Source organism: Benincasa hispida, chromosome 9, assembly GCF_027475165.1.
Source record: "Benincasa hispida cultivar pf3 chromosome 9, pf3_genome.v1.1, whole genome shotgun sequence".
Classification (NCBI taxonomy): domain Eukaryota; kingdom Viridiplantae; phylum Streptophyta; class Magnoliopsida; order Cucurbitales; family Cucurbitaceae; genus Benincasa; species Benincasa hispida.
In genome coordinates this window covers 61,914,950-61,929,466 of record NC_143486.1, presented here as the reverse complement: position 1 = coordinate 61,929,466, position 14,517 = coordinate 61,914,950, and positions in this window count along the sequence as shown.

Here is a 14,517-nt window from a genome sequence, read left to right as displayed (position 1 = left end):
GATCATTCATGTAGAGACATGTGAGCGGGGCCATCCTGTACAAAGGAGTTTGTATAAGACCGGACCACAAAGTGTTATAGTCTTGTTATATAACGTCGTTCATGTCAGAGACTTTAGTTCACTAGGATGACCATAGGTAACATGACCTTAATCCTTAATGAGTTAGGAACTCCTGCCTTTGAGGGCGGTCCTTTGATTTGCATGGTGCAAGTCGCAAGATTCGTCTGATTTGGGAGTTGGGAACTCAACTACACAAGATGCAATTCACTTCTTCCCCGAAGTAGGGGTAAGTAGATAGATTGCTTTCTTAAGGGCAGATTCCGGGGCTTGAACGATGTGGCGCCACACACCATCTCATGGCCCGGGAGATGTCCACTCATAGTAGGACTATGAGATATGGTTCATTAGAGGGATTAGTTGTACTTAAGAAGTTAGATGTAACTACAGGGGAAAAATGGTAAATTAGCCCAATTGTACTTATGAGCATCTGTGAAGGTTTATCATACTTTGATTGGTTATATCCGATGAACACATAAATATATCTATACTGAGAAGAGTGCAGCTGTCAATCATTAGTGGTGTGCCCGACAATTAACGGATGGTGGATCTTGTGGTTAAAGACTTTAGTCAGCTATTCACATACCATTAGAGGTTCAAGCTACAGATCAATAAGGTCCCCTTGGTAGCTCAATGGATTCAAGTTGAGAATCAATTTTCGGGTCAGTTTGAAGTGTACAAATTGACAAGAGGGGGTTTGATTATATATGATATGATTAAACTGATCAACTATAAATGATATAGTTGACATGATGTATGAGATACATTAATTGGAGGAAAATGATTTAAATATGATTTATATCTAGTGGAGGATAAAAGAACTATTGTTTAAATGTTGCATATAATGTGATTAAAACTGTAGGTTATAAATATAATATGATAAATTAGTTACTATATTTATTTATAATTAAATAATTATGAGATAATTGTTGGTGGTTTTCTCCATAACCGTACGAGAAAGTGGGAGGTTGCATTCAATTTTCATAACTGAAGGATAAAATGAAAATAGTTTTCATTTTGTTGTTGAATAGGATAATCGCTTCACTATATGTACGTCGCTTATCGTTTAGCTAACCAGAGCCTACACGACAACTCAAGTGTTTTTCCTAAATGATCGTTTACACGCGTAGTTTACAAAACGATCGTGTAGCTTTTACTAAGCGATCGCATGCGAGAGCGAGATTACTTAAACGATCATCTAAAGGATCATATCCGATTACCTAAACGATCGTGCACCTTTTCTAAACGATCAAGCACCAGTCTATATGATAGACTCAACTCTCCCACTTGCTTGGTCGTTGAATATGATCGTGTTTCCTCCTTCCCTCTACCAAATCTAATAGAGCCCACACCTCTTCGATTCTCACTTCGAGAGTGGTGGTGTCCAAGTTGCTGCCTGTTTGTGGAGAAATCTATTCATTTGCCGAGCGACAGCGAGATTTGGTAGACGATTGGCTTGCCGTTGCACTGGCAACGAGAAATTCTGTTCTTGACGAGAGCGAGAGATAAAGAGAAGAAAAGTTCTTCAAAGTTGAGTCTCTTGTTCTTTTGTATTCAATTTGTTGAAAGCATGTCGTAATTTATCCTTAAATGCATAACTTGTATGTATGTTTGTGAATGCTTGTATTTCTGTCACAATGAATTTGGAATGATCTTGCTTCCGCTCATAGGTACTTGATAACTTGTAGAAATACAAGTTATTTATATCGTCTTACTTAGAATATGCGGCAAGAGGAAGGAAAAGTTGCGTCAAATGTAGAAAAATTGGCTTAGAAATGTGAAGCTTATAAGAGCATCGCAAACGCACTTGTTGACCACATTGGGAGGGCAAAAAAGATGTCCAAACCTTTATTTTGCAGGTAACAGGTATCACCGCATACGACGATTGCTCATGGACAAAAAGATCAATGCATTCTCGAGGATTTCTGAAATCGTACAGTTTTTTCTGATGTACAGCCTGAAAAATGGAACGTGGAGCAGAGCGGACATTCCCACCAGCCGCAACAAGAAAAACTAACTTTTCAGAGTGGGACCACTGAGGCAAGAGCTGCTAAAATCTATAAATAGAAACACTCAGCACAACGAGAAGATGCTAAAAAAAGACGGAAAAAAATAGGAAAAATAGCAGAAAAAAAAAGTTCTGTGCAAGGAACACTCTTCTCTCAAGAACTCTCTCGACAAGGAAGTTCTCCACCTCATTCCTCCACTCATCCAACGCGTCGGCAAGAAAGCAACTTCGATTGGGATTCGTGCGAAGACAATGGCACGCAACTCTCGACTGTTCTTACTTTCTGTTCATCGTTTGTTGTTCATTTTCTGTCTATCATTCATATCTCTATAACAAACGCTTTATCTTTCCCAATTAATATTACTAACATGTTCATCTTCATCTTTTGTTCACCATTATGCTTTCATCCTTCATTTCTTTCACCATGAGTCACTAAACATCTAGAGTGTAGGGGAATGATTGAGTAAGTGAGTCAATTCATGTTGAAGATGTTAGCTAAGTTTATTTAATGTATGCTCAATGGCATCTTCACTTACGAGAGCAAAAGTAAAGATGTTAATCCACCTCTCGAAAGAAGGTTGATAGAATACGTTAATGATAACTTGTAGAAATACAAGTTATTTATGCCACCTTATCTAGATATTGTGGCCAAAACTTAGCGAATATGCACCGATTGTATGAAAATTAGCCTAGAATCACAATAAGTATAAATGATTGCAATTACACCCACTAACACCATAAAGATGGAAGACAAGCTGAATTTTACTCTGTTTTGCAGGAAACCAAGTCACCGCTTATGCTCAAGGCTCACGAGAAACTGATCAACGCATCTCTATCACATTGCACTAGCCAATCTACAATGAAGAGACGATTACGGCAATGACGGCACAATGCGACAGTCGATCCAGAACTGTATTTTGACCGCATGCGGTAATAAAAACAACACCACATGCAAATTCACGATCGAAAGATGCAGCTGAGCAACGCAAAAGTGGGGAATTGAGACACGTGTACAACTAATGGTTGTGCAGAATTGACGGTCTGATAGCATAATAAAAGGAATAATTATTCCTCCATCTTCGAAATTTCCATAACAATCAGTGGGGACCACACGGCCAGAGTCAAAGACCCTGCTTCTATAAATACCCCATAGATTTCATAGAAAAGATATGCTACTTGATACGGGGCTAAGTGTTGCAAAATTGTTGAAAGAAAAGGCTGAGCTGAGTGCTTAAGTGAAGAAATCTGGGACGAAGACGAGATAAGGCCGAGAGGTGAATCTCATATCTAACCTACCAAACACCCGATCGGAAGCTCTGTGCATAGATCTCTGCTACCGATGGAGCAAGCCTGAGAGGGAAGCTCTTCCTACCATCAAATCCATCCTATCCGAGAAGCAGATCTCCATCGAATCTGTGCCAAGACATTGGCACTTGTTTGTATTTGTTCTATCTCTTTCATCGTTGTATTTCACTGTTCTTTGTCTCTTCATTCACACACCATATATCAAACGCATAATAGAGATATTAAATGTTTCGATAGTTTCCATGTCCCATTCTCTGTCTATTTCCGTTCACCAATTAATCACTTTCTTCATAATGTCTTCTTAATTCCCTGATAAGCAATATGAGATAACCAAGTACTTAATCTGAGTTAAAGATATAAAATGCGTTTAGCTAAGGCATGTTAGACGGTATCTTCACCTATAAGAGCAGAAGTAAAGATGTCGTTCTGATCTATCGAGAGAAGGTTAGAAGAATGTGTTAACTAAAGAGAGTTGTACTTCCAGACATGGAAGCAACCTTGTGTTCATTACGTTACTGTCTGTTTCACCACAGACATATGGGAGCGCGGCCGATCACTGAAAGGTGTACACCAAGAGAAAAGCGGAACAGTATTTGTAGCTTTAATGCATTGAGAACTTGCGCTGTTTATATTATTTATCTCTCTCTTTCTATTCTGTTCATAAGACTTGCCGCCGCATTCCACATTCTTTGCACAACTTTCACAGCCAGCCTTGACCTCGGCATCTTGTAACATGAAGCCTATATCTTGTATCATCTAGCTTAGGTTTACTGTATTTTTATTTTATTATCGCATCTTTACTGCTTTACTTTATTTTATCGCAATTTATATACCTGTACAAACACATTTTTAAAGATTGAAAACCTGGGCGCATATATCATGAACATACCACAATAACCTAAAATAGTCCCTGTGTTCGACCTCGGATCACACCAAGAAACTTGCGATGGAATTACACTTGGTTCCATCGTAAGGAAACTTGTGACAACGCATGGCATACTACGTGAACATCCATAATCAACGCATATCTAGAAGTAGTATTGAATCATTTCGAGCATAGAACATCATACATCCCAGTGTTATCGTTTACACGACCAACATCCAGCACATATGTTGGTACAAAATCCTAAAAAACAGGAGCATCGTTCAAAAGTATGCCTATTTATGGGCTACCAAAAGGAAACAAAAGGTGGTCTATTTTATGATCCTCAGGAAGATAAAGTGTTTGTATCTACAAATGCAACCTTCCTAGAGGAAGATTATATAAAGAACCATCAACCTCGCAGTAAGCTAGTAATAAAAGAAATATCCAGAGAAACGACAAATGCATCAACAAGAATTGTTGATCGAGCATGTCCTTCAACAAGAGTTATTGATAGAGCAAGTCCATCAACAAGAGTTGTTGATGAAACTGATACTTCACATCCTTCTCAAGAGTTGAGAATGCCTCGTCGTAGTGGGAGGGTTGTGCAATAGCCTGACCAGTACATAGGTTTAACTGAAACTCAAGTCATTATACCAGTTGAAGGTTTAGAGGATCCATTGTCTTTTAATCAAGCAATAAACGATGTGGACAAAGACCACTGGATTAAAGCCATGGACCTTGAAATTGAATCCATGTATTTCAATTCTGTCTGGGATCTTGTAGATCAACTAGAAGGGGTAAAACCCATCGATTACAAGTGGATCTACAAGAGGAAACGAGACCAAGCTGGTAAGTTACAGACCTACAAAGCTAGACTTCTGGCAAAAGGGTTTATTCAAAGAGAGAAGTTAGATTTTGAAGAAACCTTCTCTCTAGTTGCCATGATAAAGTTTATTAGAATACTCTTGTCCATAGCCACATTTTATGATTATGAAATATGGCAAATGGATGTCAAGATAGCCTTTCTGAATGGTTATCTTGAAGAGAGTATCTATATGTCTCAACCAGAAGGGTTTATACAGCAGGGTCAAGAGCAGAAGGTTTGCAAGCTTAATCGATTCGTTTATGGATTAAAACAAGCTTTTAGATCCTAGAGTATGAAATTTGAAGTTGCGATCAAATCTTATGGCTATGAACAAAATGTTGACGAAACCTATGTATATAAGAAAATCATTAACAAAACGGTCACTTTTCTGGTGTTGTATGTTGATGATATTCTACTCATTGGGAATGAGGTAGAATATATAGCTGACATTAAGAGATGGCTGGCTTCACAATTCCAAATGAAAGATTTGGGAGAAGTGATGCGTGGTTAATGCGATGAAATAATGGTGTAGAATGCGATGGTGGAATATGCATTGCGCATGCAAGTTTTCTCAGCAAGATGCAAGTATAAATCTTACTGAGTTGCCTGGTAAGCCTAGGGTCGAACACAAGGACTAAGGAAACAGTATGCGATGGTAATTTTTGATTACTTTGCGGTAACAAATAATTCAATGCGTTGGATGGTATGTTGTTTAAGGTATAAGGTTTATGCGGTAGAATTGAGGAAAAAGTTAATAATGCGAAAGATACAATGAGTATGCGGAGGAACGGGTTGAGAAAGTCTTTAGCTAGCGCTTTGTGAGATTGCGTTCAAGCTATGCGATCATGCTACACACATGCAACAGTAATTCATTTTCCAATGCAAATGCGATAGCTCCTAGTTTTAGGGCGCATGCGATGTATGCGATGATGTCTATAGGACTTATTTCTAAGTCTCTATTTCTTGCCTATGAGATGATAAATGATACACACAGGTACAAGGTGACCACATACAATCATATCCTATCTCTAGGGTGCATGCGATGCGTTAATAGCAAAAATAATTTATTCCTAAGCTTCCATCTCTTGATTATACGTTTCTAATCTGACTCTCCTGAGCCTAGATTCTAATCTGACTTTTCCAAGCCTAGATTCTATCTTTAGACTACCCTCCCGATTATCTCTAAAGGATGGATGAAGCATACATAATACAAGATGATCGTATTCTCCCTTCACTCGCCTCCGCCCTCTAAGTATGTAAAATCTAAGTATAAGGTGAAGACGAACTCTAAATTCTGAATAGCAGAACCGAATTCTCCGAACACCGAACAGAACCTCTTTAACGAAGGTGGTGTTCGGTATTCATATAACTTCAAGGTGAAAGCTTTTTCTCTCGAATGATTGCACTGATGGGATGTCATTAATTTTCTGTCTGATGCACTAAATAATTGTCACCAAAAAGTGAGTGTACTTGTTAGAGTATGTCGTTAACGACTTGTTAACTTAATTCGGAATCGACCGTCATCAGGTTTCTGTCCCATCGTGATTTATTAAGCTTTCACCTTGATGCGTCAGATCTATGCAGCCACCTTTTTTAGCAGATTTTCTCGAACGCATATGATCGTATAGCCTTGCGATTGCAATCTCTTGAGCGCTCAGACGTTTTCTATCGCAATTCCGCTTTGCGCCAATGCATTTTCTGCACAAAATACATAAGTTAGCTGTTTTTAATGCGATGGACGCATGCGATCACAATGTTATAAACTTAATGCTTTTAGACACAATTTTATATATTTTTACCATCGCAATCCTTTATTGTTTTATATCTTTGTGCTGTAATAACATGCATTCATGCCCGTTATCAAGAAGCACAGTATGTTCTTGGAATCCAAATAGTTTGGAATCACAAGAATAGAACATTAGCATTATCTCACGCATCTTATATAGACAGGATGTTGTCTAGGTATAAAATGCAAAATTTCAAGAAAGGATTTTTACCTTTCAGGCATGGAATTCACCTGTCTAAGGAACAAAGTCCTAAGACACCTCAAGAGGTTGAGGAGATGAATCGAATTTCATATGCATCTGCAGTTGGGAGTTTGATGTATGCAATGTTGTGTGTGGTGGTAGGTGAGAAATATTTATGCAAAAACTTTTCCACCAACTTTTCCCATGTGGTGATTTCCCCAGGCTCTAATGAATTCACCCATTGCTTTGCGTCATCTCGCAAAGAATAGGGAAACAAGGAGAGCCTAATTGCCTCTGGTGTGATTCCATGAATCACAAAGGAATTGCACGTTTCCAGGAAACGCTTCAAATGGGCATGAGGATCTTCGCCACGACTACCCCCAAATTGCCCAACAGTCTGGAGCATTTGGAGCATAACAGATTTAATTTCAAACCTGGTTCCATCATGCGTCGGATATATGATTCCTGGAGAGAAATCATATAGCACAGGGAACGCGTATTCTCTCATAGGACGCATGTTGTTGTTTGCCATCAGGATTGGGTTTTTTGCAGCGTGAGCCAGTTGCTGAGCCAGTTGCTAATTTTGTTGTTCTTCTGCCATTCTCTTTCCTTTTCTTGTTGTCTGAGTAACTGTTGCCTCAACCTTCGACGACGGTTGGATCAATTCCTATGCCGGAAGGTCCGTTCAATCTCGGGGTCGTATCTGAACTCAAGAGTGTTCTCTCTATTCATACACGTTCGCAAGCCTAGGCGTAGCTTGTAATACTTCCCTTAATTGAAGTGTCTCTACAACAAATACAAATGGAATTTATGGTTAGTTCTTGTTGCTGAGTCCCCAGCAACGACGCCAAAAACTTGTTCGCTTGCTATCGTGAGATGCTTTAGGAGTGTATAAAGTAAAACAGATTGGAAGAATAAAGCCTAAAAGATGCGTTCTTCCTTGATGCGTTTAAATGAATTAAGCGCGTTGGGGCGTTAGTATTATACACAGAAGGCACACAACTCCTTATAATAACGTTCAAGTTTTCCTAGAAAAACCCAAGTATAAATCTAATCTAGGTTCCTAGCAAGTCTAGGGTCGATCACAAGGATTCAATTTCACTAACAGAGATTATGCATTGTACTTGCAGTAGGAGGTTTTTCCTAAATAAATGTGAAAGATGTATTATTTACACTAACATGCTATGCCTGTGCAAGGAAATACAAAAGAGTTGAGTGGAGAATGATGGATTATGTGAAAATGGAATTTAAGTAGGTGGACGCGCCGGTTAAAGATAATTGCACACAACTGATGTAATGTGGATGAAATGGGATGGGTTGCTTATCTTTCTGTTCATGCGTTAGACATCATTCAACACTTCTCAATGCGAATAACATACAAGCTTATCTCTAGGGTGCATGCATGTACTTAGAATGCAAGAAACACCAGTAAGTCTATCTCTAGCTATACTAGGCGTTCTACTTAATGCGGCTTAGCTATTCTTTCAAACAACTAAGTAAAGAAGCTTTCACCAAGTTATCAAGTTGGTTTAGGCGTTGGAACCGAATTACGCACGAAGTACTAATCCTTTCAACATAGACAGAAGATAAACAATAGCAAAAGTGATGATCAAATATATGAATTTTATAAAGAATCAATGAGTCTTTACAAAGAACTATATTCAATCAAAATGAAATGGAAATGATATTAAGAGAGAAATTGAGTCAAGCCAAAGAATACAATCTCTTGTAGTTCTTTAGCTCAATCTTGTTATGTACAATCACTTTAAAGAGCTGAGGACAGAGTATCTTTCTCAAGAATAACTTTCTCCACTCCCTGGCCGGCGGTGGTGGTGGTTCTCAGCTCCTTCGATCGTCTTACACCTCGACACAACTTGTACAAACTAAAACTAAGTCTACAAATTTACAGAGAGTATGGAGCTTCTAATTGTCTGAACTCTTGATTCTAGAGGGTCTTCATGTATTTATAGGCGTTGGTCTCTTCCACTTGGAGGATGGACTGCATTTAAGTCCATGCCCTGGTCAGCATTAAACTCCATGTCCTGGTTGGCCGCCTGACCTCTGGAAGCTTTTTCTGACGCCGCCTGTTGCAGGTGCCCATGTTTGCAAGTGGTGATGTGACACAATCAACCCCGAGCAATGAATCTTCTATGCATTGAATTTCCTTCGACGCATGGCTCATGCATTAGTGCGTTTCCTGCGGCACTTGTCTAATGCGTTATTGTTAGTTCTTGCATTGTAATCCTGCAAAGTAGTGCGTTAGCGCCGTGATTTTTAGTGATAAACTTCTTTTACATGAAATTACTATTGTTTAAGTAAATCCATGCGTTTCTATTAAAAAAAATGAGAGTTTATCATTAAAAATCCTAATTGTTCTAACTTAAGAGCAAAGATAACTTATATATTTACAAGTTATCACTCATTAAGCCTCCCATTTTTGGGATAAGACCAGACAAATAGTTGGGGATATAGCCCTGCAAGATGGAATTCACTCCTACCCGATTTAGGGTTAGTAGAGAGGTTGTTCCCTTGAGTGTTGATTCTGGGTCTTGAATAAGGGGCCACACCCTCTCATTGGCCCGAGAGGGACTGGTCTTGTTGATCGGATCACAAATCAATTGTTAATTATATGATCAGTGGGACTTAAGGAACAAGAGTAATTTCAGGGGTAAAACGGAGATTTGACTTAGCTGTTATTACGAATTACCTGTGCACATAATACATCTACAGTGAAGGGAGTTCAACTATGGGCTTTAGTGAAGTGACTGATTAGTTAACGAATGGGGGTTATTTCGGTGTAATATGTTTAGCCAATTAATCCCAAATCGTTGGAGCCCACAATCTGTAGCTCCCCGAGGTCTCCCTACTAACTCGTAAATGGATTAGCTTTAGAGTAGCATGATAATTTAATTTGAAACGTTCAAATTAGAATTAAATGAATTAGTAATTATATGAGATAAAATTACACGTTTAATTTTAAGAATTAAACGAAATTGGAGAATTAATATTTAAATAGGATTTAAATATATGAAGGTGGAATTGTATAAAATTGATTTAATATTTGATAATAAACTAATTAGAATTATTTAAATTGTTTAAATAATTATTTATTCATTTTATTAAGGGAATTAATTTTGTAAAATTAATAATATTTTAAATTTTAGAAAAAAAATTGATTTTTGACATAAATTGAAAATTGAAAAAGATTTAAGAAAAACACAAAAATGGAATGTTGGATTTTTCCATTACACCTTCAAGTTGCTCACCCATAACCCACCATCTTTAGACTTCAATTACTCCAAGCATGAGCTACATCTCATGTAGACATATTTTCGACATTATTGCTTGCAATATATTGAGAAGATTGGAGTGAATTTGGGGCATGCAATCGGTATAATTTTTGCTGAAAAATTCGTGTGAAGAAAATGTTCTTCAAGTCTGTTGTTGTTGTGAGTTATTCTCCAAATTCCCTTAATTCAAGCTTATTTTGAGTCCATCTACTCAAACTAAAGCTCCATGAGGATAGTAGGGAAGATCTTGAGGTGGTCTATAACAGGTTTTGAAGAGAATTGCAGCTGGAAATCGAGATTTCAAGAGTTCTACAAAGGTATGACTGAAACCCATTTATTTCTACAATAGCATGCTTTAGTTTCTACCTAGATCAATTAATTGAAGTGCTTATTGATCCTTATTACTTCTACTGCTTGCTGATACAATACAACAATTAGTATCGGAGCATCATATAAGCATTAAACTCGGTTTAATTTTGGTGTGGTGGGTGTTTTTCATGAGTTATATGAAACTGCTGCACTGATATGTTTTTTTTAGTTTTGGCATTTAATTTCTCTTTGATTTCTCGATTAAATTTGTAATTGGCTCTTGGTTGATGAGCTTATATGTGTTCTCGAGAGTCTGTAATTTATTTGGAGTCATTAGAGTTTAAATTAAGATGTAATTGAAGAAACAAGTGAAGAAGGCCGAGTTTCAAATTCCAGTTTTTTTCAGCCTCTGCTCAAATATCGTCGTTGAGGTTCAGTGCTAGACAATCGTTTAGCTACGAGAGCTAAACGATGTGAAGAAATGCTAGATGATCTTATAACTACAGCCGTTGAGCATTGAAGTGTTGTGCATTAGACGACCGTGTACCTGCGGGAGCTAAACGATGTGCTGAAGTGGTATGTGATGGCACTACACGATCGTGTAGCCTTACGTGGGAGCTAAACAATGCATTGAAGTGCTATGCGATGGCATTACACGTTCATGTAGCTTTGCGCGGCAGCTAAATGATGCATTGAGGTGCTATGCGATAGCACTACACGATCATTTACCTTAGTGCACGCGCTAAACGATCAAGGATGGCGCTAAGTGATCGTGTAGATATTTGTCTGGCACTAGACGATGGCGCTACATGATAGTGTTAGACACTAAGCGATCATGTAGCATTGTCCGACACTAGACGGTGGAACTATATGATAGAAGGAAGACACTACATGATCGTGTAGCTTGGTCAGACGCTATACGATGGCGTTACACGATCAGGCAAACACTAAACGATAGTTGTCAATACTATATGATGAGCCTTAACGAGTTTTGAAGCTGTTTTGTAGTAATTAGGCTTTTGTTTGCTTGTTTATGGCAAAACTAAAACCATATCAGTTAGTGTTTAATTCTTTATGCTTATACATGTGATGTATGTAATAATTAAATAATTCATGTATATACATACAGTATGCCATGTAGATTTAAAACCCCACCGTAGGAAGCATGTTACATATATTGAAAGTATGTTATAAAATGTTATAATATAAAGTATGCACGTTAGGGTTTCTTTTATTTAATATAATAGTTATATTAGATATTGAATGCCTTTGTTGTATGTTGTGGATGTTTAGCATTTCTAAAAAAAATTTAAGCTGTCATAAAATTGCATTAGACGTTTAAAATCCATAACGAAGAACAGTTGCATGCTCACTTCAGTTAACAACTAGTTTTAATCGTTAAAATAGATGTTACCTTATAACATTAGGTTACAAACTCAAATCGGTTCATAAACCTATCTAAGGCTAGAGGTACTTAAGTTGACGGTCTACGGAACACCTCCTACCTTGTGATTATGGCCAAATTATTGAGCATTGGTAACCGGTTTTATGAGTTTGCATAAGAGGTGTGAGGTAATAAAACGGTTTATCACCTAGACATCATAGGTTTAAATCCATTTATAAGTGTTATACTTAGATAAATCACATAGACTTAGGGTTATTTTTAATAGCCGAAAAATAACTTAAGTATAAATTTACCCAAACATATAGAACACTTTAGTGGGAGATTAACAATTATTAGTTCTCATGTCCTCAAGAGTTTACATCGTGAGATCCATGCTCGACTTCGTGTCGCTTTTACCACGACTGCTCCATTCAGAAATTGTTTGCATGGGTCAATAATGAGGTGAATGAGGGAAGTAGTTCATAGTAAGTGGGTGAAAGAAATCTCTCAACATTGTCCTACGGTCTCCTCCATTAGTTTGAACCGCGAGATTTCTATGTTGCACCTGCTGTCATTTTTAGGCGGCACTAGCTAGTCGTTAACCATGGTGATCCCTCGGAGGGTTATAACATAGTATTCGGAACAACCCAGTCTTCAGTAAAATGAATAGGGTCTTATAGTTCCATCTTGGGTATTGTCTTCTATTTCATGTCCATATTCATACTATTCTATAAGATCTGAAAATGGTGGGTCAACACTTACAAGAATTACTAATCGTTAGTAAAGATCATGACCGAAAACGATAACCAAGAGAACTAGAGGAGTGAAGAGTTATTCTAATATAGTATTTGGTCAAGAATTGTCTTGCTTCTGTGAAGGAATTCGTGACTACCCCTCGGTAGCAATTTTTCTAAATCACTAAAGTACCGTTGCAAATAAATAATGGTTATGGGTACGTTATTATTACTTTGCTAAAACTTGATTGGATTTAAAAGCAATTCACTTATACAGTTTGTTTATAATTTCAGAATGACGAGTTCGAAAATACAATTGTTGGCATCGGATAAACTGATCGGGGATAATTATGTAACCTAGAAATAAAATTTGAATACTATACTGGTGATAGACGATTTGTGGTTCGTCTTAACAGAGGATTGTCCTCCCGTTCCAAGCTCTAACACAAACCGAACTGTTCGGGATGCGTATGATAGATGGATTAGTGTGAATGATAAAGCCCGTGCTATATCCTCGCCAGAATATCTGATGTTTTGGCGAAGAAACATGAGGATATGGGTACTGCCAAAGAGATTATGGAATCTCTATGAGAGATGTTTAGACAACCGTCCTTCACTCTGAGGCATGATGCTATCAAGTACGTTTACAACAACCGCATGAAAGAGAAGGCCTCTATTCGTGAACAAGTCCTGGACATGATGGTCCACTTTAATGTGGCAGAAGTAAACGACGTTGTTGTTAACGAGAGAAGTCAAGTCAGTTTTATTCTAGAATCTCTTCCGGAGAGTTTTCTACAATTCTTCACTAATGCACTCATGAATAAAATTGAATATAACTTGACTACTCTGTTGAATGAGCTACAGGCATTCTAGACTATGTTAAGAACTAAGGGTTTGGAATCATAAGTAAACGTTACTACTTCTGAAAAGAAAGGGACATCCTCCAAGCCTGATGTTGTCTCCTCTTCACAGAGTAAGAGTATTCTTGCAAAGGAGAACAAAAGAAAAGGGAAGAAGAAACTGGTTGGAAAGAAAAGAGAAAAATGTTGCAGATAAAGGGAAATGTTTCCATTGCAACGAAGAAGGGCATTGGAAGAGAAACTGCCTCAGTACCTTGCTGTGAAGAAAGCAGAGAAAGCTAAATAAGCAAACTAGTTTCTGAGGACCACTTGCTCAACTTAACAAATGGGAGATGTTGCTGTTTGATGATAATGTTACCTGCTTTTGTTATCTTGTAAAGAACAAAATGTATATATTTTTGTTGTAAATGAAGTGTTCATTTTCGAAATTTATGTTTGTTCTATCTTATAGAAACTTCTGTTAAGAATCAAACTGTTAAAAGCCATTTACAAATATTCAGATATTTAAAAATGGCTAGATCAAAATATAGAAAGTTTAAAGATTTCTAGATCTGACTGTTAACAAAGAGTTGCTAAAATAGGTCAGATGCGTCTTACTCAAAGAGTTGAGAGTACCTCAATGTAGTGGGAGGAAAGTATGACTTCCTAGTCATTATTGAGAACTAGATGCATTCCTCATATAGTTTAAGAAGAAGCCTATTATACACTAACATATTTACAATGATTCTCTAGGCTAAAGTGTTTGAGAATCACCTAGTAAGACTAGGAATATCAGATTAATAACCTAGGGCAAGTGGGAGAAATATCGGGTATAGGATACTCAGAAACTCAGTCTTATATATTAAATATATAAGTTACCACTGGAGTTTTAGT